The 26,512-nt window shown below is 47.4% G+C and overlaps 1 protein-coding gene across 2 annotated transcripts in view; it reads right to left on the reverse strand.

Annotated features, from left to right (window-relative positions):
• The window catches only part of VDR (vitamin D receptor), a 1,262,566-nt gene that overhangs the window by 523,096 nt on the left and 712,958 nt on the right, over nucleotides 1-26,512 (reverse strand). The window lies entirely within an intron of this gene.

A 26,512-nucleotide genomic window follows, 5' to 3' on the forward strand; every position in this document is an offset into this window, starting at 1 on the left:
GCTCCGTCAACCCCTTTACTCTCTCTAGAACTGGGAGGAACAGGGATTTCATTAGTTGCTCAATCTGAGCAATCAATGGAATCTCAGGAAGCGGGCCTGCATCAGGAGCAGATATCAAATCTACACTCGTCTTCTCACCGGAGACACCAGAAGTGGCTCCTCCCTCCATCAAGCCTTGGGAACTTTTGACTCCTGCCCCCGAACCCTTAGAAATCACGCCCCCCTGTTGCCAATCCTCCTTGGTTTCTTATAGGGTTTACGATAGGAGAGCAAGTGGCTCAGCAGGCCGTGAGTCTGGCAAGGAGGTCCCATCCCCACACGAAGCTGTAACAGACAGCCTCTCTAGCCTATCCAGGCTAGCCCTAATGGCAGCAACTCGTGGGTGATCAGTACTAGGAGAGACATTAACCAAAGGGCCAACAGGATGTACTGGAGAGGGGACTAGAGCCAAGGGGCCCAGAGATGAGCGCTTACTAACAAGTGGTTCCTGAGAAAGACGACGTTCTGTCATAGCAATTTCTTTCTCGATGACCGAAACAACACTGGTGATAAACTGGTCCATGGTACCACTTACACAGCCACCTCCCCCCCTCAGGCTCTTACCAGAGCTTGTTGACATTGGCATAAGAAAACCTACAAATGAGTATAAGGGCTAAATGCTGAACCTACAGGAGCTTGTGTAAACAAAATTGGCAGCAGTACCAAATACTCAAACTCACCGGAGACCAGACCTTAAGGGGGTGGCCCAGCCCAGCCCCTCTTGGCCCCGGACGGCCACAGACGGCCCGGGCTTAGCCCTGCGCGCTCCCGCGATGCGGGGTTCAAAGTCAATTAAAATGGAGTACACAAGGGTCAGTGGGCGGGGCAGAGCACGAACGCTGACCAGGTGTTACGGGTCACGCAGGGACTCCTGGTAGATGGTGTCCCTGCAGCGTTCCAACGGCCCGCACTGAGCCCTACGCGCCCCACGACACACCAGCAGCCCCACTGTTGACAGCACCTCCCTAGATGCACGAAGCGGCACCCGCGCAGCGGGTGCGGCAAGGCGTGACGGCAAAGTTCCACAATCCTCACTCCTCCTTGGGCAAGCAAACAGCGGCAAAGTTCCACAGAACTCACTCCTCCTTGGGCAAACAAACAGCGAATAAACAGGCTCCTCCTCGAGCGTCAGGAAAGATAAGTGTCCCAGAGAAGGAGGCAAAAGGGGGCGATTAAAAGATCTGTAGTGGCCAGTGAGCGGGGCAGAGCACGAACGCTGACTAGGTGTTACGCGTCACGCAGGGACTCCTGGTAGATGGAGTCTCTGCTGCAGCGTTCCAACGGCCCGCACTGAGCCCTACGCGCCCCACAACACACCAGCGGCCCCACTGTTGACAGCACTTTCCTAGATACCAGAGCGGCACCCGCGCAGCGGGTGCAGCAAGGCGTGACAGCAAATTTCCACAATCCTCACTCCTCCTTGGGCAAGCAAACAGCGGCAAAGTTCCACAGTCCTCACCTTTAGAATCCACATGATGTTGGAAGAAAAGGACGCAAAATTGCCGTGCATACCTTATGTGGTCTAAAAGTTACAGGGGCCTAAGCGCGCACTACCCCAAATCGCCAAAAAAAGGCTTAGCACAGGAGAGGAAAATGCCTAGCAGCGAAGGGGTTAAATTACCGCGACAGCGATGTGGTGTTGAAGGTAGTGAGGGAGAAAAGGCAACTCAACTATGATGGAGTGTCCTTCACAATATTCCCTGATTTCACGATGAAGGTTCAGGAAGAACAGAAAAAATACAATGGCGTGAAGCAAAAGCTAAGACAAGAACAAGTGGACTATGCGCTTTTATACCCAGCAAGATTGAGAATCACCCATCAGGGTCGACAAACTATACACACGACGCCACAATCGGTGAATAAATTCTTGAAAACTCTGAAACGCAAGAAGGCTGACACCACGGAACAGGACGAGCTGGAAGAAACGCTGCTATCAGATGTTGAATAATCTGGACGCTGAAGGGGAGATATGGACTTAGACACAATGGACGCTGTGCAGGCGCTGGGAGAGAATCATAGTGAGCTGTACACCGATGGATTTTTCGTAATGTATACTTTGGCATGTTACATTGAGCCAGTTGCTGATTGTTATTCTATGGATTGGTTCATGATACGTGGGGGGGGGGGCGAGGATATAGAGAGAGTCATTCTTCTTCTTATCCTGATGTTTTTTCTTAATTACTGATAGTCGGACACCCTTGCTGGCACTGAGGTTCTGGGAAGAACGAACAGACCTTGGAATAGCAGCAAGGCTCAAAGTGTGCCACCTGGGGAGATTGCCCCGATGGGAATACCCCTTTTGCTCTACCAGTTGGGAATGTTTCGGAGGGGGGGGGGGGGGGGGCAGGGAAGGGAATGTCTGGCACGGTTGGGATGTGTCAGTGGGAGGGGAGAAGGGGGGGTGTTTTCAGTTATTGCAGGATGAGTGGTACGGTGCAGGTTCAGATCCAAAGACGGACAACAAGCTTTGAAAGCAAGACAATGCCTAACTATTCTACAGGGACTTATTGTGTAAAATTAGATGAATATGGCTGAAGATGAGAAAAAAAATCGAATGTGACAGTGCTGTCTTTGAATATAAGAGGTCTCAATGATGCTAGAAAAGGCAGAAATGTATTGGCATACCTGGATCGCCAACAGGAACATATAGTGTTACTACAGGAAATGCATTTGCCCCCACGTTCGAATCACACATACGCGAGCAGATGGGCGACGGTTAGGGTGTTCTCCTCCTACTCATCATATGCTAGAGGCATGGCCGTGTTGATTAAGAGGTCGATTCCATTCAAGCTGATTGGAGATACAGTAGATACAGAAGGTAGAGATGTTATTGTATGGGGCAGACTTGGCACTGACACAGTCACTATAGTGAATTGCTACGCACCAAATATCAATACGCCAGAATTCTTCACAACACTGTGGGGGAAGGTTATGAACATCGGATCGATGCACATTATCTGGGGGTGTGATTTCAATATATCCATGACACCTAGCCTAAACAGAGCGGATGTATGTGCGCAATACAATTAGAGATCCAGGGATGTCTTACAGGGCATTATGGAGGAGGGAGGCCTAGTAGATAGTTGGCGGTTTGTACACCCTATGCGTAGAGAGGGCACTCACTTCACCTCCTACACTGGCAGTTGGGCTCGCCTCGACTATTGTTTGCTGACTAGGGGACTAAGCACAAATATAGGGAAAGCTGTACATTTAGCTAGAACTTACTCAGACAACTGTCCTGTGCTAGTACAACTACGAATGCCTGGCTATGGTAGGTCGCGACCCAAGTGGAGGCTACAACCCACAGCACTATTAGATGAAGTGTTCAAAACAGAATTGGGCATAGAAATTGCTGCGTTTATCCCTCGCAATAAAGGGTCAGTGGAGAGTGTAGAAGTGGTGTGGAAAGCATTTAAAGTCACGATCAGAGGATACTGCATCTCCAAAAGTTTTGGGATGCTGCATGATATACAGGGCACCATATGCAAATTGGAAAGAGATCTGAAAGGGTTGGAGGTACAGATGACAAGTGGGAACAATGCGAGGATACACAAGGAATTCAGGGCTAAGCTGTCAGAATATGAAGAGGAAGCTGCCAGGGAGTCAAAATTCAGAGGGAAACACTGGTTAGCCCGTAGATACTGCGAAGGAGAAAGGCTGGGTCCGGCGCTAGCAGAAATAACTAGGAATCCCCGATTTCGCACTAACATAATGGAGGTTTACACACCGGATGGTAAGACATGTCAGGACACAGAGGGTATTTTGCAAGCGTTTAAGACACATTATGAAAAACTATATACCACGCAGAGCCTGGAGGAAGTGAGGTTCGAGAACTTCCTAGATGACATTGCATTGTGTTGGTTAAGTGACATACACAGAACGTTCCTTAGTGCACCTATAGAGATCGATGAGATCAGAGAAGCAATAATGTCACTAAGACGCGAGTCCCATGCTCTCCACACCACTGGATTCAAGCAAGCCGGGCTGAAGACGGCTGGAATGCCAGAAACCGGTCCTCGGAAGCTTGTTTCCGGTCCAGGGAAGGCATGGCTTGGCAGTTCGGGCTGGACTGTTCCCATGAGGCACAGGGTCAGACTGATTTGCATATAGCCATGTCTGAACTGGGGTGGTGTGGAGTGCAAAAAACGATGGATTTAGGCCCAGATCTTTGTACTAGGGTGAATGTATGACATTGTTCTGCATTCTGTCCATCAACTGTGGTTTTTGCATTTGTCACTCCGAATGGGATAGGTATGCTCAGACGTGAGTCCCATGCTCTCCACACCACTGGATTCAAGCAAGCTGGGCTGAAGACGGCTGGAATGCCAGAAACCGGTCCTCGGAAGCTTGTTTCCGGTCCAGGGAAGGCATGGCTTGGCAGTTCGGGCTGGACTGTTCCCATGAGGCACAGGGTCAGACTGATTTGCATATAGCCATGTCTGAACTGGGGTGGTGTGGAGAGCAAAAAAACGATGGATTTAGGCCCAGATCTTTGTACTGGGGTGAATGTATGACATTGTTCTGCATTCTGTCCATCAACTGTGGTTTTTGCATTTGTCACTCCGAGTGGGATGGGTATGCTCAGACGTGAGTCCCATTCTCTCCACACCACTGTATTCAAGAAAGCCGGGCTGAAGACAGCTGGAATGCCAGAAACCGGTCCTCGGAAGCTTGTTTCCGGTCCAGGGAAGGCATGGCTTGGCAGTTCGGGCTGGACTGTTCCCATGAGGCACAGGGTCAGACTGATTTGCATATAGCCATGTCTAAACTGGGGTGGTGTGGAGTGCAAAAAAAACGATGGATTTAGGCCCAGATCTTTGTACTGGGGTGAATGTATGACATTGTTCTGCATTCTGTCCATCAACTGTGGTTTTTGCACTAAAAAATGGGAAGGCACCCGTGAGTGATGGACTACCTGCTGAATTCTTTAAAAGTTACATAGATATAATGGCCCCCGAATTGAAAGAAGTATTTGATGAATCATTGGAGGTAGGGGTATTACCTATTTCGATGCGAGAGGTAGTTATTACGTCCCTTTTTAAACCAGGGAAGAACCCCACAGAGTGTGACTCTTATCAACCACTTTCCCTCATCAATTGTGACACTAAAATATTAGCTAAAGTACTGGCCACACGGCTCTCCCCCCTTATGACGAAGATAGTGTTTCCTGACCAAGCTGGGTTCGTTCCTGGCAGATCCACAAACCATAATTTACGTACCCTTTTTTCATGAATTCAGACTATAGCCCCCGATTTCCCGGTTGCTGCAATTTTCTTGGATGCTATGAAAGCATTCGACTCGGTCGAATTAAACTACTTATTCTCCATTTTGCACACAATGGGGTTTCCCAAATTGTTTATCTCTTGGATCCAAGTGCTCTATACCCGACCTACTGCCAGAGCCCTTATTAATGGGCATTTATCCATCCAGCTGTTGCTCACAAGGGGTACCCGTCAAGGATGCCCACTTTCCCACCTTCTATTCGCTATAGCGAATGAGCCATTAGCGTGTCGTCTATGACAGCTATACAAGGAAAGTGCATTTAAATGCTTCCAAAGACAAATTGGAGTATCACTATACACAGATGATATGACACTCTACGTTACGGACCCTCAATCCAATCTGAATGCCCTGTTACGCGAATTCTTAGTGTTTGGGCGGATATCTGGCATACAAATAAACTGGAGCAAATCACAGTTTTTCCCACTCACGCCCGCAGTGTCAAAGTTCCAGCTAGACTACCCGTTGGAATGGTGCAGTTCGGAACGCCGTTATCTGGGTATCCAGGTCTCTACAGATAGGGAAGAGACACTCAGGCTAAATTATGGCACAGCGATCACTAAGCTAGCTGCTAATGTAACAAAATGGATATCCTTGCCATTGTCCATGGCAGGCAGAGCGTCACTTATTAAAATGGTGGTGCTACCCTGTTTCTTGTATCTCTTCCTAAACATTCCTTATTACCCTGGTGGTTTTTTTTTTCAAGACGCTGCGTTCGGAACTGCTCCGGCTGTCCTGGGGAGGAAAGCAACCACGCCTGAAATGGTCTATCATCACGCAGCCCTATGATAAAGGGGGATTTGATGTACCTGATTTTGAGGTATATTACATGAGTGCGCAGGCGCACTATGCCTATCATAGGATGGTGCAGACGCCGTTTATGCCACAATTGGCAGTAGAAGACTGGGTGGCAAAGCCAATTCCTCTGACTGGTCTCATACACGGCCCCGTCGAGGCCCTAGAAACGTCGCTCACCACAGTGTCCTGCACGATTAACACCTGGAAATGAATGGCGAAAATGTTGCACCTCAGACTACTATATTCTCCACGCATGCCATTGACATACCAGCCCGGGTTGTCATTACTGCAGGAAACAGGGTTCCAGGTTATGTGTAGGCGCCTAAAGATTACCACGTGGGGGGATCTCTTCAGAGACGGGCAGTTTCGAAGCAAGGAACAGTTGTTCCAGGGATCACAACCCACACCATTAGATGTCTTTTATTATGTGCGACTGACACAAGGACTGAAAGATATTCTACCAGATTACCCAAAGGAGCCCGAGACTGTTACCCCATTGCATGGCTACAACCCACAGCACTATTAGATGAAGTGTTCAAAACAGAATTGGGCGAAGAAATCGCTGCGTTTATCCCTCGCAATAAAGGGTCAGTGGAGAGTGTAGAAGTGGTGTGGGAAGCATTTAAAGTCACGATCAGAGGATACTGCATCTCCAAAAGTTTTGGGATGCTGCATGATATACAGGGCACCATATGCAAATTGGAAAGAGATCTGAAAGGGTTGGAGGTACAGATGACAAGTGGGAACAATGCGAGGATACACAAGGAATTCAGGGCTAAGCTGTCAGAATATGAAGAGGAAGCTGCCAGGGAGTCAAAATTCAGAGGGAAACACTGGTTAGCCCGTAGATACTGCGAAGGAGAAAGGCTGGGTCCGGCGCTAGCAGAAATAACTAGGAATCCCCGATTTCGCACTAACATAATGGAGGTTTACACACCGGATGGTAAGACATGTCAGGACACAGAGGGTATTTTGCAAGCGTTTAAGACACATTATGAAAAACTATATACCACGCAGAGCCTGGAGGAAGTGAGGTTCGAGAACTTCCTAGATGACATTGCATTGTGTTGGTTAAGTGACATACACAGAACGTTCCTTAGTGCACCTATAGAGATCGATGAGATCAGAGAAGCAATAATGTCACTAAGACGCGAGTCCCATGCTCTCCACACCACTGGATTCAAGCAAGCCGGGCTGAAGACGGCTGGAATGCCAGAAACCGGTCCTCGGAAGCTTGTTTCCGGTCCAGGGAAGGCATGGCTTGGCAGTTCGGGCTGGACTGTTCCCATGAGGCACAGGGTCAGACTGATTTGCATATAGCCATGTCTGAACTGGGGTGGTGTGGAGTGCAAAAAACGATGGATTTAGGCCCAGATCTTTGTACTAGGGTGAATGTATGACATTGTTCTGCATTCTGTCCATCAACTGTGGTTTTTGCATTTGTCACTCCGAGTGGGATAGGTATGCTCAGACGTGAGTCCCATGCTCTCCACACCACTGGATTCAAGCAAGTCGGGCCGAAGACGGCTGGAATGCCAGAAACCGGTCCTCAGAAGCTTGTTTCTGGTCCAGGGAAGGCATGGCTTGGCAGTTCGGGCTGGACTGTTCCCATGAGGCACAGGGTCAGACTGATTTGCATACAGCCATGTCTGAACTGGAGTGGTGTGGAGTGCAAAAAAACGATGGATTTAGGCCCAGATCTTTGTACTGGGGTGAATGTATGACATTGTTCTGCATTCTGTCCATCACTGAGGTTTTTGCATTTGTCACCCCGAGTGTGATGGGTATGCTCAGACGTGAGTCCCATGCTCTCCACACCACTGGATTCAAGCAAGCTGGGCTGAAGACGGCTGGAATGCCAGAAACCGGTCCTCGGAAGCTCGTTTCCGGTCCAGGGAAGGCATGGCTTGGCAGTTCGGGCTGGACTGTTCCCATGAGGCACAGGGTCAGACTGATTTGCATATAGCCATGTCTGAACTGGGGTGGTGTGGAGAGCAAAAAAACGATGGATTTAGGCCCAGATCTTTGTACTGGGGTGAATGTATGACATTGTTCTGCATTCTGTCCATCAACTGTGGTTTTTGCATTTGTCACTCCGAGTGGGATGGGTATGCTCAGACGTGAGTCCCATTCTCTCCACACCACTGTATTCAAGCAAGCCGGGCTGAAGACAGCTGGAATGCCAGAAACCGGTCCTCTGAAGCTTGTTTCCGGTCCAGGGAAGGCATGGCTTGGCAGTTCGGGCTGGACTGTTCCCATGAGGCACAGGGTCAGACTGATTTGCATATAGCCATGTCTAAACTGGGGTGGTGTGGAGTGCAAAAAAAACGATGGATTTAGGCCCAGATCTTTGTACTGGGGTGAATGTATGACATTGTTCTGCATTCTGTCCATCAACTGTGGTTTTTGCACTAAAAAATGGGAAGGCACCCGTGAGTGATGGACTACCTGCTGAAGTCTTTAAAAGTTACATAGATATAATGGCCCCCGAATTGAAAGAAGTATTTGATGAATCATTGGAGGTAGGGGTATTACCTATTTCGATGCGAGAGGTAGTTATTACGTCCCTTTTTAAACAAGGGAAGAACCCCACAGAGTGTGACTCTTATCGACCACTTTCCCTCATCAATTGTGACACTAAAATATTGGCTAAAGTACTGGCCACACGGCTCTCCCCCCTTATGACGAAGACAGTGCTTCCTGACCAAGCTGGGTTCGTTCCTGGCAGATCCACAAACCATAATTTACGTACCCTTTTTTCATGAATTCAGACTATAGCCCCCGATTTCCCGGTTGCTGCAATTTTCTTGGATGCTATGAAAGCATTCGACTCGGTCGAATTAAACTACTTATTCTCCATTTTGCACACAATGGGGTTTCCAAAATTGTTTATCTCTTGGATCCAAGTGCTATACCCGACCTACTGCCAGAGCCCTTATTAATGGGCATTTATCCATCCAGCTGTTGCTCACAAGGGGTACCCGTCAAGGATGCCCACTTTCCCCCCTTCTATTCGCTATAGCGAATGAGCCATTAGCGTGTCGTCTATGACAGCTACACAAGGAAAGTGCATTTAAATGCTTCCAAAGACAAATTGGAGTATCACTATACACAGATGATATGACACTCTACGTTACGGACCCGCAATCCAATCTGAATGCCCTGTTACGCGAATTCTTAGTGTTTGGGCGGATATCTGGCATACAAATAAACTGGAGCAAATCACAGTTTTTCCCACTCACGCCCACAGTGTCAAAGTTCCAGCTAGACTACCCGTTGGAATGGTGCAGTTCGGAACGCCATTATCTGGGTATCCAGGTCTCTACAGATAGGGAAGAGGCACTCAGGCTAAATTATGGCACAGCGATCACTAAGCTAGCTGCTAATGTTACAAAATGGATATCCTTGCCATTGTCCATGGCAGGCAGAGCGTCACTTATTAAAATGGTGGTGCTACCCTGTTTCTTGTATCTCTTCCTAAACATTCCTTATTACCCTGGTGGTTTTTTTTTTCAAGACGCTGCATTCGGAACTGCTCCGGCTGTCCTGGGGAGGAAAGCAACCACGCCTGAAATGGTCTATCATCACGCAGCCCTATGATAAAGGGGGATTTGATGTACCTGATTTTGAGGTATATTACATGAGTGCGCAGGCGCACTACGCCTATCATAGGATGGTGCAGACGCCGTTTATGCCACAATTGGCAGTAGAAGACTGGGTGGCAAAGCCAATTCCTGTGACTGGTCTCATACACGGCCCCGTCGAGGCCCTAGAAACGTCGCTCACCACAGTGTCCTGCACGATTAACACCTGGAAATGAATGGCGAAAATGTTGCACCTCAGACTACTATATTCTCCACGCATGCCATTGACATACCAGCCCGGGTTGTCATTACTGCAGGAAACAGGGTTCCAGGTTATGTGTAGGCGCCTAAAGATTACCACGTGGGGGGATCTCTTCAGAGACGGGCAGTTTCGAAGCAAGGAACAGTTGTTCCAGGGATCACAACCCACACCATTAGACGTCTTTTATTATGTGCGACTGACACAAGGACTGAAAGATATTCTACCAGATTACCCAAAGGAGCCTGAGACTGTTACCCCATTGCATGGGATGCTAGGGTCGATAGATGGGACACATATAGTCTCTGGTATTTATGGGGGCATCAGATCTCAATACCATGGTGCTGAAAGTACAGCTTGCAGGCGATGGAGTGAGGATATAGGAAACAAAATATCTGGGGCACAATGGAACTATTGTTGTGAAATCACTGCGCACATATCGGCTAGCTGCAGGATTAAGATAATCCACTATAGGTTCTTACAACGACTCTACTACACACCAACGAAGAAATTCCAATTTCAATTGGCAGACAATGATAGATGGGCACGATGTAAGGCAGATGGTGCGGGGTTCATGCACTTAGCGTGGGAATGCCCGGTGGTCTGGGACTACTGGACGCAGGTACACATGGCCCTACAAGCAATGGTGGAGAGTGAGTTTGACAGAGATCCACTCATTATGTTACTGGGATACACCATGCAGCTGCCTAAACAACATAGGAAGTTTCTTGGTATTGCTTTACTGCTTGCAAAACGTAGAGTTGCATGTCAATGGGGGAGGGGCAGGGCTCCGAAGTTTAAGGAATGGCTCACCGACATCACATACTGCTAGGAACAACACACAGTCTATGCAGAAACACAGCCACTGGCGAGTAGGTCGAAAGATATATGGGGCCCTCTTCAGATGTACTTATTGAACAACATAGGGTCACAAGAGAGTGTAGAGACAGAGGGGGGGGGGGGAGATGGAATGGCTCTATCCACGTACAAGTCACTTGTGATTGTGATGACCATAAAAATGAGACAGTGTGGATAGTGATGTGATGCACAGGCATATAAGACTAACTGTTGCAATACTCCTGCTACTCACGTACAATATGATAAAGTTGGTAGAGAGGACAAGTTGACCCTGATTGTCCCCAGACCGGACTGGGACTACATTATGATATAGGAAATGCCGATGAGATATGCTAAGTGTCCTCATCACAATGTAAACCTGTAGAAAGATAATTAGTAATAAGATAGGTCTTGTTGTAAAAGATGCAGATGCTTGACCTTCTGGGAGCGGTTCTGTAAGTACCCACTCGAACGTATGTAACTGTACCTATGTTTTTTTTTTGTTACTTTGAAAAATGTTATAAATAAAATAAAAAAAATAAAAAAGCTGTGGTGATCTTTACATACTGAAGAGGCCTGCAAGTTTACACCTGAAACGAGTTGACCACCTTTATCCAGGCTTTTCGCCTTACAAAAAAGTCAAAGAAAGTTCTAACTGTACTGTAGATCATTGCTTGAACTAATTATTATCAATTAATTTGATTATTAGATTTACAGGTTTGTTGTATTAGACATTCTTACCTGGTGACCGAACCTTCTTTTCCTTGAATAATTTATTTGCCTATCTATGTTTGTATACCATTCACCTAGCAAAAGATTGATTGTTTTTGTACATATATAAATATGCAGTTTCTAAAATATTGTTTTAATAACTTAACACAATCTGGTTGTATGGTGTGCTTTGTCAAAATATTGATTTTGAAACCCTAAACAAATAAATAAATTTTTTATATATATATAAATAAAAAAAAAGGAAACACACCTCTTGAAATAAAAAAAAAGAAAAGAAAATCCCTTTTTATAATTCCTGATTAGGGCATACAAAGTTCAAATGGGACAGGGCTGCAACAACTCCTAGATAAGTCACTGATTGGTGATACTATTCATTTGTTTATCCAAGTTTCTTGAGGTCTCATGGAGCTTCATTCAGGACGATTCACATTTTTCTACGCTTTAATGCAAGGACAGCAATACATATATTCCATGCAGTGCTTCAAATGAAAAAAAAATTATTCCAAAGGATATATTACAATTGTAACATTTGTTTTTCCGAATGGGTTTTTGCAGTTTGTGACAAAGTCTTTTCTATTGGATACAAGAAGCCCAGCGCCTAAGACGATCAAATTACCGGAGCATTATTGTTCATGGGCTCTCACCATTTTTTTTTAATGAAAAGTTAAATGTACTCATTCATTTCTGCATTTCTGCATGTGCTTCATAGACAATAACCCAAAATGAACTTAGAAACACAAAAAGGCAATGTTTATGTTTTTTAAAAACCGGTCAAATTACAGCATGAGATCACTAGTTTATATTTAGCAGATATATTTATCAAATAACTGCACTGTTGGAGATTGTCAAACAAGTGGCATGAGCATCCTACATTTATGTGTGAAAGCTCTGGATCTGTGGTAAGGTCTGTCTGATTGCATAAGGATGGTTTTCGGCCAAGGATGCCCAAAACCCGCAAGCAGTCATGTTCAGCAGGCTCCTCACAAGGTGTAGTTGCATGATAAATGAGTAGCTCTGCACTGTCTACTGCACAGGCAGCAGTTCGCCTCTACAGAATAAAGCTTTTTTATATTTTGGAAAAGGTATGTGTCCAATCTGTGTAGGAAAGTAGGATCTGCTTCTTATGGGTTACCCTCACTTTTTGCTTGTTGTTTCACAGTGTTTGACTACTCTGACTGGGATCCTGCTAGTCAGGAACCCAGTCTATCTGCTTTCTCCTTTAAATTGTCATATATGTACTTTGGTATACACTCCAGATTGGATGCTGGGGTACCCTTATCAGTCCCTAGTATATGGTGCCCATTTACCCAGGGCATAGGTATCCCAGAGGCCTCCCATGGGCTGAAGCATGTATTATGCCACACATGAGAGGCCATGCAAAATGGAACTCCAGGTCTGCTACAGCAGCCAGTGTAAGATGGTGCTTGCACCACTTACTTTAGATATAGGTTCACTATATCTATAGGTTACAACACTTCAAACTTATAAGTCACCTCTATAGGAAGCCTTAATAATTCTGAAGGCAGGGTGCTGGGTTTTTAGTGAGAGGGTGCCCCTGCATTAGAAGAGCCTCTCTTCAGCCTTCGGAGACCATTCTCCCGGGTTGTCTGTGACTCAGCCAGACATATAGGTTGAGGTGCATTATAATCTTGCGGTAAATGCTATCTCGAAAATGTCTGCATAGAAAAATATTGTGTTTGGTATCAAAGACCTTGGAATCACACCTCTACACCGGTAACCTCCACACCTGAAACCGGTGTGGAAGGTATGATTCCACTCTTCTGAAGCGAGCTTCGAGGGGTCATTGGTCTATCCAGTGCCAGCCTTCTCGACCCGGTCAGCACAAAATGTATGCTGCCAACCAGAGGCACATTTCTGCCCTCCTGATGCTGAGCCAAGCTCGTGCAGAGGAAGGTAGCACAATAGGCATCCTGTCACAGGGTGGCGTGACCACCTCCCAGACAGGATATAGCGAATTGGGGCTGGGGGGGTGCACTCAGAGGCACATTTGGTGTCCATGTGCATAATCCAGCTCAAACCAGTTCTGGGAGCCATTGGCTCCTCCTCTGGCACGAAACTGGACAAAGGACATGGGTGTAACCACCCCTCTGTCCTGACACTCCCTTAGGAGGGTCCCCCAAATCTGTCCAGCCCTCTCCTGTGGGTACTTAAGGGCTTACCTGGCTGTTTGACTTTAGAAATGTATGTGGACAAGATTCTACAAGAAGAAACCACTGACCTTCGAACGTCTGGACACTCTGGACTTTGTTGGACTTCGACTGGGCCCTTGCTCTATATAGGCTCCGTGCAGAATATTCTTTGGAGTGGAGGAGTCAATTCCCTGCCCTAGCAGGCACCTTAACGCAACTGACCTGTCTGCTGCTCCTGCAGACTCTGAAGATTTCAGCAATACAAGAGGTGGGTTTCTGAAGGTCCTCGAGGTCGATCTGCCCTCTCAGCAAGTTTGAGGCCAGCATCCCTCGCGGGGACTGCATAACCCGAACCCCTGTGCACCGCGTCCATTTGCAGTTGCATATGCTTGTTGGCAATTCCCGAGCTTGTGCATTGGACTTCGTGTAATCCTGACCCTCAGCAGTAATTGCCCCTAAGAACTCGGACCTACTTGCACCGAGTGCTCCATGGACTGGTATTTTGCAATATTGCTTGAGGTCCCCTCGCGGTCCTTTGGCCTGTGGGACCTCTGAGGGTCATCTTGATTTCTGTTTGGGCTTCCAGGTTGCTCCAGATGTGCCCTGACTCCCCATTGCTTGGTGAGTCCCCTGGACCTTGCTGGTCCACACCGTAGCCTGCTTGACCTTCCTTCGTGGGTTGCTTTTGCCAAGGCTTGTTGGTGCTCCAGCCGGACACTGACACCTCAGCACTCAACATCCTTCATGGGACAGCTCACCTCTGGCTCCTCATTGTCCTTGATGTCTCCTGGTCCTCGTGGCTGCAGAGTCAAGCATCCCTACTCCGCACCTGAAGCACCCAACATCGGTGGGCATTCGTCTACCCAGCCCCTGGTCACACTGAAGTGACCCAGACTCTGTCACCTCTGCTTTCAGGTTCCTTCCTTTCCGAATCCAGGCTTGGATTCCACTGGACCCTCTTCACCTTGATGGCAGCAGTGCTTCTTCACAGCCCTCCGTTGAGAACGGTGGCAGTTTCCGACGCCACTTCAGACCTATGCACCCGGATCCTCTGGGATAGATAACTCAGGTACTTCGATATCCACGGGTGGGGTGGCTCTTTAAACTCTTAAGTTCCAAAGGGTTCGCTCGAAGTCCTCCTAGAGGGTTCCTGAAACTTTAAAAGAGTAACCGTGACTTTCCCATAGAATTGTACGGAGCCCGCAGTCGTGTCCACACACTGCACCCGTCCTCCGTGGGATCCACGTCTACTCACTTGGGGCAGTTCCTTGGGGTCCCATTGATTCTAAATGCTCCAGACCTTCTCTTGATCTCAGTCGTGACTGGTATACCACTATTTTAGTATATGATTTGGTCTCCCCCTGGAGCCCACTGTGCATTGTGCTACTTACAACTGTCCTCTTGATCTCGTATTGTGTGCTTTGTGTTCTATCCTTGTGTAGAGGATAGAAGAGTGTTATATTAATAAATATATATTTTTATATAACTACTGTTCATTTAGTCAAAATAGGGGTTGATATTCTGGTAAAACAAGCTGCTTTACATTCCTTCAAGATTAAGCCTGAAGGCTGCTCTCCACAGCTACCACTAGGACAGCTTTCTAAGGTTATCTTTGACCTCATACATCATAAGGGTCGTTTGGACTGGTGCAATGTGCCCACTTTAACTAGTGTAAAGCATATACCAGGCCAACTCACAATCTGCATTGGAGGTATTCTTCTGGTTACCTCACTGCGAGGGCAACACAACATGACCCTGTTACTACACAGCTGTACATGTAACTAGTATATAATTATCATGGTGGATTGAAAGTCACCTAGCACAATTCTGGCTTTATTTTCCCACAGGTTCTCATTTATTGAAAAAGGTGGGAGGGCTGACACACTCAACTGAAATGGCCACTACTTCAGCCCTGAATTAAATGTATTGATGTATCTGTCACACAGCTCAGAAGCTAACCCAGTCTAAATCACACTTTGATGGATATTTAACCGATAATTAAAAAACCTACCCTCGACCCCACCAAGCCAGAAAATTTTCGTCCCATATCCCTTCTCCCCTGGATGTCCAAAATTGCCGAAACCCATGTTAATAACATTCTGTCGAAGCATGTGGAAAGTCATGGAATTCTAGACCCCTCCCAAAATGGCTTCCGTGCAGGCCATAGTACGGAGTCTGCCCTACTGGCCACTACGGAGCATCTCCGGATGATTTTGGATTCCGGTCATAGTGCTGCGCTGATTCTTCTGGATCTCAGCGCGGCCTTTGACACGGTATCCCATGACATCCTTCTGAATCGTCTGGAGATGACCGGTGTGACTGGCCTTGCACTTGCATGGTTCCGATCCTTTCTTAAGGATAGATCCTTCAAGGTGTCGGCTCCTCCTTATCTTTCTAAACCTCACCCCATCGCTCAAGGTGTCCCCCAGGGTTCAGCGTTGAGCCCCTCCCTCTTTAATCTATACGTCCAGCCACTCACGGACGTGGCTAGAGAGTGGGGGCTCACGCTTGTCTCGTACGCGGACGATACCCAGCTGGTTGTCACCCTATCGGAAAGCCCGTCCCTCGTGGCATCCAACTTTAAAGAAGGTATGACTGCTGTGGCCCGATGGATGACGGACAACTACCTCCAACTCAACGCCGGGAAAACCGAGGTGCTCCTCCTAGGCCGTAACACCAGCCTTTGGAACGAGCACTGGTGGCCGTCATCCCTAGGCGCCACTCCACTCCCCAAAAACTGTGTCAAAAATCTTGGAGTTTGGGTCGATGCCAACCTTAGCTTCCAGTCCCACACAAAAAAGGTGGCCGCTACCTGTATAGGCCTTTTAAGGAACCTCAGGCCCATACTTGGGCTTTTCGATTCCAAGGCCCGCCAGCTTATCGTCCAGGCCACCATTCTATCGCGCCTGGACTACGCTAACGTCCTCCTTTTGGGAGCTAATAAAGCGGAAACCGCTAGGTTCCAACGCATACAAAATGCGGCAGCCAGAACGCTGGTTGGCCTCCCACGCAGATGTTCAGCCAGAGCTACCATCCGTAAGCTCCACTGGCTGCCCGTGGATCGCCGAATCAAATTCAAGGCCTTAGTCACGATCTTTAAGATCGTGAAACAAGGAAATCCCCCTCTGCTTCGCAGCCTTGCCCAACCTTACGTTCCTGGCCGTGCCTTACGTTCTGCCAACCAACTCCTCTTGACAATCCCAAGGATTCGACTCTGCCGAACTGGAGGCCGCTCCTTTAGTGTTCTTGCCGCCACACTGTGGAACGATCTCCCCCTTAGCATTCGTTCCATTGACTCCCTCCCTGCCTTCCGCAGAGCAATTAAGACTCACCTCTTCCCCGCTCCCTAGTTTCCCCCTCTCCCCCTCTCCCTCGATCCTCAGTTTGCACGTCTGTTCTTAGCGCCGGAACACCCCTTTGCCGGGGTAGCTGTTGCGCTTCACCAAATCCTGAAATAGAAAAATAGAAATATAGCTGCAAAATTTTAAATAGGGGTGCCGCTCGCAGTCGTGAACTAATACGGATTTCAGAGATTGCCCTGCCCTGCTCTGACTTTACCTGCCATTTCTTGGTGGAAACATGACTTGTAGCCTGGGAGCCCGTGTGCTCGGCTATCTACTTAGCTGGGTGTTGCTGCTGGGAAAAGACTACGCCCTTGACATCGGGAGCGGAACTGCGAGGACCAGAGGTGCTTGCGCCGGACATCGCACGCACCTGGTGCCTCTTCCCGCCCCCTCCTCCCTGCAGGCTTCATAACGACTCGCGGCCCCCGCTTTGCGGGAGCCGCTCGCAGTCGTGAACTAATACGGATTTCAGAGATTGCCATGCCCTGCTCTGACTTGACCTGCCATTTCTTGGTGGAAACGTGACTTGTAGCCTGGGAGCCCGTGTGCTCGGCTATCTACTTAGCTGGGTGTTGCTGCTGGGAAAAGACTACGCCCTTGACATCGGGAGCGGGACTGCGAGGACCAGAGGTGCTTGCGCCGGACGTCACGCGCACCTGGTGCCTCTTCCCGCCCCCTCCTTCTATTTAGCCCAGCCCCCTGACGCGGACGCGGGACGCGCACGGACGGAAGCGCGGGCGAAGACCGGGCAAAGAGCGGGCCGTTTGAGGCCGTTCGAGGACGAGGGAGGACGGGCCACCCCTCCTGTCCGGCCAAGGACACCCGACTTGCCAGAGTAGATTATTGGATTTCCTGAACCTGGGAATGTCTATGCGGCAAACTAGAAGCAAATTATCTATGGATGCGGCAGGAGCAGCCCAAGGTACAATCGATAATTATTTCATAAAGGGCGGCGCACTCCTGATAGAAGATATCGAAGTACTTGAACGACGGATCTCCCAGGAAATTGACTGGGTGCGGAGGTCCTCAATGGGTCCGCTTGCCCTAGCCAAAACACCGGAGCATACCGTGGGGGTGACAGGGGCAAACCAGTCTCCCACTAACTCTGATCTTGATGATATGAGCTTATTGACCCTTCCTAATACACAGACACCACATATTGTCATCTCTAACCCCCCTCAAGATACAGTATCGGATATCTTAAGTGAGAATATCCTCGACCGTACAAGTGGGGCAAAGGAAGGTGCTATCCCAAAAAGAGAGAGAGGTGGGGCCACCAAGGGGGAGAAGAAACCAAAAACCCCTAAGTCCATCACTGCAAGAAAAATTCCTGCGAGGGGTGAAAACAACTTGAGTGTCTTGCCGGTGGAAGGAGATGAGGCTCCACCCACCGAAAGAGTAGTACTGGATCCAGCACCCTTGTCTAATAACTCCATGTTGGATCCCTCTAGTGAGGATTTCACACTGGCGGATATAGGCGCACTTATTAGGTCCCTCCTAAGTCTGCTAGAAGCTCGCTTAATAAAAATCGAAGCTAGGCTGATCAACATAGAAAAATCCACGGTTCAGCTGGCTGATTCAATAAAACCAGAAAGGAAGGGTAATACAGGGGGGCTGGAATCACTAGCTGACAAGACCTCTCAGCTAGTAACGACACTGAAGGAGAAAGCTATAGGCTCCACACAAAATGCCAAACACAAAACTACTCAAAACAAAACTCCCCAACAACCGAACGGGAAAAATACTGCCGCGCCTAACAATTGTCAATCTTTACCAATCGCCCCCCCATTCCAAACACACACTCCAAGACCAACAATCCTACTACTCCTAGCCTACCGCAGAAAGATCAGCCACCACCAGCTAACACAAAAAAAAATATCCCCCCAAATAAAACTGTGAATCTTCCGCATGAGGCAGCCCCCTACACAATAATACTAGCTGGGGTACCCGAGTTAAAACCCAATACCACAGAGGCAGCCTCCTCCCTTAAAAACAAGGCTATCGATTGGTTGTCCAAATATAGACCTCTCCCATCTAACATAACCGGTGCAATCCTTACGGTGCGGAGAGCTACTTGGGTAGGTAATCAAAAGAAAACCATTGCAGGGGATTGCATCCTGGTTAGGTTCAGGGACACTAATACAGCTGCTTATATATGCAGCTGGTCCTCCCATGACCAGGATAGCCCCATTCAGCCCTTACCTCTCTCATTTTTCTACCCTTCAAGCGCCTATGTAGCAGACAACCAGAGATGGGGGTTCCAGCAAGAGAGGAGGGAGGAGTGGGGGTCCAACAGGAGAGATGGGTGGGACAATCATCATAATGGCCACATGATCGCTAACAATTTGCCAGTGTGTGATGAGGAGGAGGGCTGGGGCTTTGGTAGCAGAAGGGGCTGGGGGTGGGGGGGAAGTGCGAGAGGAGAAAACTATAATAGGCAAATGGCAAAAGAGTATCTCCGACCCTACGATGAGGAAGAAGGGTGGGAGCTTGTCAATAGGAGAAACAGATCTGGAGGTGGCTGGGGGGGAAGACGGGGAGGAATCCCATGGTCATATACAAAACCTCAGTTTGGCTATCTTCCGACCTTCAATAGATATAGCAACCTCGACTTGGTTGATTGACTACCAGAGACGGCGACCAGCGAGCTGCCCCTAGTAAACTCCAAAAGGGATAGGTCTCCACACTCGGCAGATCCCACACTACAAAGGGAACACAGGGCTGCCCTGAAAATCCAGGGAACTAGCCAAGATCCAAACTGCCGGCTGGAAGAGACCCTGGCCAAAATCGTTGGGGAAGGAATGAGGGAGTAGGTCACATTAGGATCCCCAAAGCCAAACCCGGTAAGAAATGAACCACAGGAATCAATACGACCCCTATCACTGAACCTGATTTCGTGGAATGTGGCGGGCCTGGCCAGCAAGTTAGAATGTGAGGAATGGGTTTCCTTTATTAACTCGAGAAGCATCTGCCTATTCCAAGAAACTTGGGCAAGAGAAGAACATACTCGCCATGGCTTTGCAGTTTTCACGAAACCCGCGAAGTGGGGAGGACGAAGTAGACCCTCGGGAGGCCTGGCAACCTGGGTGGCTAGCCATTTGGGCTGCAATGCTACCGTCCTAAACGTAGATTCAGATGACATTCTGGCGGTGCAGATAGAATGGCCGAACTACCACAAACTTGTACTAATAAACGTCTATTCGAGACCCATGCCCGCATCCAGAGAATCAAGCACAATTGAAGAACTTTCTGTGTTCTTGAGCCAAATTCCCAGGGAACTCCCCTACTTGGTGGGAGGTGATTTAAATGCACACTTCGAGCAGTTGCCTGGCCTTCTTGATGGACCCTTCCAAGAGGAGGATTCAAGATGGCTGGTGCCGGCAACGATGGCACCCCCCGCAAGGGCGTGGACCCCACTCGCCCTGCAGATAACAGCTCTTACACTCAACCATGGCCTCAGGGCGTGTAATGGCCGTACGAAATCAGACGTCCCTAGTAAATTCACATTTAATAAAACTGGAAGTGAATCTAGATTGGATTATGTTTTAGTCCAAATGTCTACATGGTCACAGGTCATCGACTTTAAGATAATAGACAGATTGGACAGCGACCACAACGCCCTAGAACTCGATTATGCCATCCCAGGCATTTCGGTTGAGGGATCGATCAAACAAAGGCCAAAGACAGGGCTGGCACTCGAGAATAACAGAAGGAGAGTGAGGTGGGAGAAATTGATCTCACGTGATGATAAGCTGCCAAAACTCTATGCCAAAATCACGCCAGCATTAGAAGAGACATTTGCCCACGGGGAAGGCCCCTTCAACGAAGAAACTAGAGCCCAACTGTGGCAAACCCATGAAGATCTCATTAACTTAATGGAGGCAGACCTCTTTAACAAGGGAAATGATAGACGTGATGGGAATAGCAAAAAGACCTGGTACAATTCCACGTGCCGCAAGTCTAAACGCGACCTCCTGCTAGCTATCAAGGCGGGCAATAGTAGGGAGGAAATACAACTCAGAAGAAGGTCACATAAGAAACTCCTGGAAAACGCAAGGGTGGAATGGGACGAGGCCCACTGGGAGAAACTCTTGGGTGCCCTAGGGAATAGGGATTCCCGTAAATTTTGGCGATTTGTAAATCATGGCTCGGAAGATCTTCCCGCAGCTATCGAGCCAAACATCGCCCCGAGCTTGTGGCAATCCCATTTTGAGTCCCTATATGCTTTAGAAGAGGAAGCCTCGATCCATAATCCATATACCCTGGAGGCTGCCACAGAATGCGAACCCTTCACAATAAGAGAGGTTCAGAAAGCCATTGAAGGATTGTCAGTGGGCAAAGCCCCTGGCCTGGACGGGGTACCAGGCGACCTATATAAGCAGGAGCCGGGGATTTGGGCACCATACTTGTTGCAAATCTTTAACGCGGTTTTGGGAGGAATGAGGGTACCGGATACTTGGCTGGGAGCAGAGGTAGTCCCCATATTCAAAAAGGGATCCCCACTGCTCCCAGCCAACTACCACCCCTTCAGTCTAATCGATGTCTCTCAAAAGCTCTTTGGGAGGCTGGTGTTGGATAGGCTCCAGAACTGGCTGGAGGAAACCAACACTCTGAGCCCATATCAGGTGGGATTCAGGAGGGGGGTCTCAACGGTCGACCAAGTCTTCAGACTGAGCCTCATCTACTGGAGGACAGCGCTGATCGAGGGCGGCGCGCTGTACACGGTTTTCGTGGATCTGCGTGCCGCTTTCGATCTGGTGCCTAGATCCAGGTTGTGGAAGGTTATGGAGGATATGGGGGTCCCAAAAGACATTCTTGCAATCCTTATCAAACTACACCAAAACAACTTTGCACAAGTCAGGTGCGGGAACAACGGCACTCTAACTAAGAGGTTCCCCATTCGAAGAGGGGTGAGGCAGGGCTGCGTGCTCGCACCGACCCTGTTCTGCCTCTTCGTGAACGGGTAATAGAGCACCTGACTAGGATTGCCAACATCGACGCCCTGAAACTGTGCGGCAGTAGGGTTCCCGCAATAATGTTTGCGGATGATACCCTGCTGCTGTCCAGATCCCCTATGGGCATCCAGCAGGTATTAGATGGGTTTTTGAGCTTCTGCGAGGAAAGGGGACTAGAAGTCAACCCGCAGAAAACCAAATTCATGATTTTAAACGCAATGCCGACCAACCGACCAAACCCAAAGCTGGGAGAAGTAAGCTTAGAAAGAGTAAAGACATTCGAGTACCTGGGGCTAACTCTTAACTAAAACTTGACGTGGGAGGCCCATCAAGCCAAATCGACCATGAAACTGACTCAGAGGGCGGGTGGTATTCTAAGAATTGCTGGCAAATCTACCTACCGCCCACTTGGTCCAGCAATTCAAATCTACAAAGTACAGGCTCGGGGGGCAGTTACTTATGGTGGAGAGCTATGGGGCCACGTACCATCCCAAAGCTTATTAACTGCCGAAAATAAGTTCTTAAGGCAACTAACATCCCTCCCCTGTAGTACACCACTTTTGCCCCTGAGATTGGATCTAGGCGTGAGGCCAATTACCGAGGAACTTGGCCTCAAACCACTGGCTTTTTGGCGCCGCCTATGGAGCACCGAGGAGCTGACAACTTACAGAGCGGAGCTCCAGGAATTTTTAGCTGCTCCGAAAGTAAGCAGTATACCATGGTTAAGTTACATAAAGAACATGTGTGAGTCCCTTGGAATCCCAGGACTATGGGCAGATCCAGAGAGAGCCAGCATCAGTATCTCGAGGAAGATGCTGTCTAGAACTTATAATGACTATATGCTTGGCAGAGCACTGGACAATGTCCGTGAAGGATCCCTAACTTTCCATTTTATTCAATCTAAAGACACTTTTACCATGGAATGTGTATTAAATGATATTATGCCTCCCTCAACAAGGAAACTATTCTTGCAGTGGAGGTATGGGACATTACCTCTGGGGTCCTTTACCAAAGGATGGACGAGTCAATCCAGTACCGGGACATGTCCTACATGTGCCAATACACAGGAGACCGAGGTGCATGCAGTATTTATGTGCCCGAAAAAGCAGAAAGTACTGGATCGTCCCGCTGCTCAAAAACTGGGGTTTTAGACAACTCCTACCAGCCTATAGTTTTAAAAGCTGACTTATCCCCGGTAACTGTCTTGGCAATGTCAACATTTTTAACTGCAATGTGGGTTATACGTGCTAGGTTGCTAAAGGGCTTGGGGAGGTAGAGTTAACCCATTCCCCTCGACTGAGTGAATCTGTCCTTTTTTAAAATTCATTTTTGAACCAATCTGGTTTTTAATTCTATGTTCTTAAAAATGCGTTTATCACTTGGTTTTAATGATGTAACATTTATGTGCATATCTTTTATGGTCTTGTGACCGAAATAAAGATTTGAAATTGAATTGAATTGAAATAGTGGTTTAAAAACGATTGGGTTAGCAGGCACTAGCAAACAAAGCTAACACATATTCAAGTACTCTGGAACAAATCATCATAAACTTTATTTCGGTCTGTGCCCATAAAAGTGCAAGTACAAACAATTAATAATTAAAAAATGATTAAATATATGCAAAAAATACATCGATGATCAGTTAAAATTGACACACAATTCCTAAAAAATGTCCCTAAAAGTACAAGTAACAAGACAGTGAAGCATTAAATGCAAAGGGGTCTGTTCTCGAGAGAGTAGTGGATAACACGGTCCACCCTAAGAGATTAGTTGTAGACATAGTGCTATAAAATAAATCAACTAAAACACGACTTTCACAATTAGACATTGAAAGGATATATAATGGATATATAAAAGTTTAAAAGGTCCATACAAGATACATTGAACTTTTTTATTTATTTTTACGTTGTCCAGAGTATTAATATTTCATGTTGCAGTTTCAGGACAGACTTTCAAATTGCCCACATAATGCCAAGAAACTTTGCAACTACACAGACTACTAGTGGACTAGCGTCAGATTTTAAAATGTGCAGGGCCTCTAAATGGAACCGGATGCCAAAGCGTTTACAAACGGGGGATAGCCATTTGGCTCTCGGCCATTGGTACAGAGTGCAGGCAAAAAGAATATGACCAATCGATTCAACAGCACAGGGACAGTCTGGGCAATATTGTGAGTCAGTGGGTGGTGAGCGCCAGGAGGCTGTGAGAGCGTGCACTGAAAGTGAACCAAATTTAAATTGCATGAACAGCTTCCAATCCAGGGGCATCGTGATAACATACAAGTAAGATATGTATGAGGCAAACTGCTTGAACTGCATAAACTCTGTGCTAATGGTGTATTTTTAGGTGTTCCTTGGTGAACAGCCGGTCACAATCCCTAGAATCCCAAAAGCCCTCTAAGTCGATTGTAGTGAGCAAAGATTTCCCTTCTTGGAGCCAGGGGACCTTCTTAAAACAATTAAGGGCCTGCACTTCATAAAGGACAGCAGTGTATTGAGACAACTTGGACATTGATTGTAGGCAGATCCCGAATAGCAGGGGGCGTAGCTTGGCCTTCTCTGCAATAGTAGCCTGTCCCATATCCAACCTAAATGGGTAAAGAGGGGTTCTCTGCGGGGGCTAAACTAGGACCCTCAAAAACGTATTCTCTGTTGTCATCATACCATCCAACTTCTCAAATCCCCACAGTTCCACTCCATACAATACTGTACTTATTGCCTTGCAGTGATATATGTGGAAAGGTGCTGCTAGCGGTTTGCTATGAGAGGACCTATGCTGGTTAGTCAGAGGCCCCACTATCCATCTGAGTTGCAGGGTGCGCTTCGCTATTTGTCTCTTCCAGGACCGGTCATCAAACAGAATGGTCCCCAGATAATCAATGTTACTCTCTCCAGCGAGACCCCACCAAATGTTAACTCTCCTTTACATAACTTTTGTGGGTTCAGCATTAGGAACTTTGTCTTGAAAGTGTTGACCTCCAGGTCCCAAGAGTCAAATAAGGTCTTAAATCGATCTAAAAGCGATTGTAGTCCACTGGGGTCTTAGAGTCTAGTCAGCGAACCGAAGAGTGACCACTTTATCACTACCTAGAGTTGGGGCATCTAGGGGACCTCATAAAGGTACTGGACTACTCGGTTTATGAATAATGAAAAGTGTAGGTGCCAGTACACAACCTTGCCTGACCTCCCTTTTGACTTTAATTTGATCAGTAATTTGCCCTTGATTGCCCTAGCGAACAATTGCGTAGTTGGAATCATGAAGGCGGATGACAAGGGCTAAAATCATGGAAGGAAGTCCCATCTCTTTGAAAATCGTCAATAGCTGTTCTCTTGGGACTTGGTTGAAAGCTGACCTTAACTCAATAAAAGACTTCCTTGTCCAATGGTCACTGTTTTCCAGGTCAATAAAAGGAATCGAAATGCCTGGTCGATGGTATTGGGTTTTTGTCTAAACCCAGCTTGATATATAGACAGAATATTCTGGGCAATAATCCAGGCCTGTATTTTCAGAAGGAGTGCACGTGCGAAGACCTTCTGAATACAATCAATGAGGCTGATGGGCCTGTAGTTGGAGGGTACAGATCTATCGCCCTTCTTCTATACAGGGATTACCTCCGCTCCTTTCCATGTAGATGGAACTTGGGCCCCTGCTGTAATCCTGTTGGCTATGGCCAAGATGTAGGATGCCCAATTCTCTGAATCATTAATGATTTGGCCAAACCAGGAATAGGATTCAATTGGCATATATTGAGCTTAGAAGAATTGGCAAATTAGGTTCTTAAGAAACATTCCACAGGCTTCTCAACTTCAAACCCTCTTTTTAGAGCCCCCAGCCTGTTTGAAATTTAAAGGTTGTGCTATCTGTCTGAGGTATTTTTTCAACGATTATTGCATGGTCTTTCAAATGTCCATACAAATGAGGGATACAATATTACTAAGTTTCTCCCAAAATATTACTTGGATAAAGTAAGTGCTTTATAATCTAAACATCAACGGGCTCTCAATTTCTATTTGGATGTTATCAATTTTTGGTCTTCAGAATGATTTTGTACATACTGTGGCCCCACCCCTTGTATTTTGCGTCAACCTGCTCCTGCATTTTAGTGTATTGGATCCTTTAAGTATTTCCTCAGGAGAAGTGTATTTTCAGGCCCCCAGCTTGGGTCAAGGCAGGATGGTATCCTTACAACATAACTTCCACTAGGTATGATCAGCCACCTATAGGTACCTCCCGCTTATTTAAATGGGCTTTGCTTTGGACATGAATACCAAAAGTTACCAAAGTTGATAAAGTTATGTTTACAAATGTTCTTGGCTAGGCCAAGGTAGGCTATAGTTTTCTGTCTCACCATTTGAGATTCTGAAGACTTTTAAATGTTTGTAAGAAGGTAGATCGTTAAAAGCTAAATAACGACTGCAAATCCTCTTGTATTCCTAATCCATAAACCCTCTTCTTCCAGAGGGCATGCTTCCCTCTATTCAATTTTTAATTTGATGCATTTATAACTGATGTGAATGGACAGCAAAGGAACAGT

Source organism: Lissotriton vulgaris, chromosome 1_1, assembly GCF_964263255.1.
Source record: "Lissotriton vulgaris chromosome 1_1, aLisVul1.2, whole genome shotgun sequence".
Taxonomy (NCBI): domain Eukaryota; kingdom Metazoa; phylum Chordata; class Amphibia; order Caudata; family Salamandridae; genus Lissotriton; species Lissotriton vulgaris.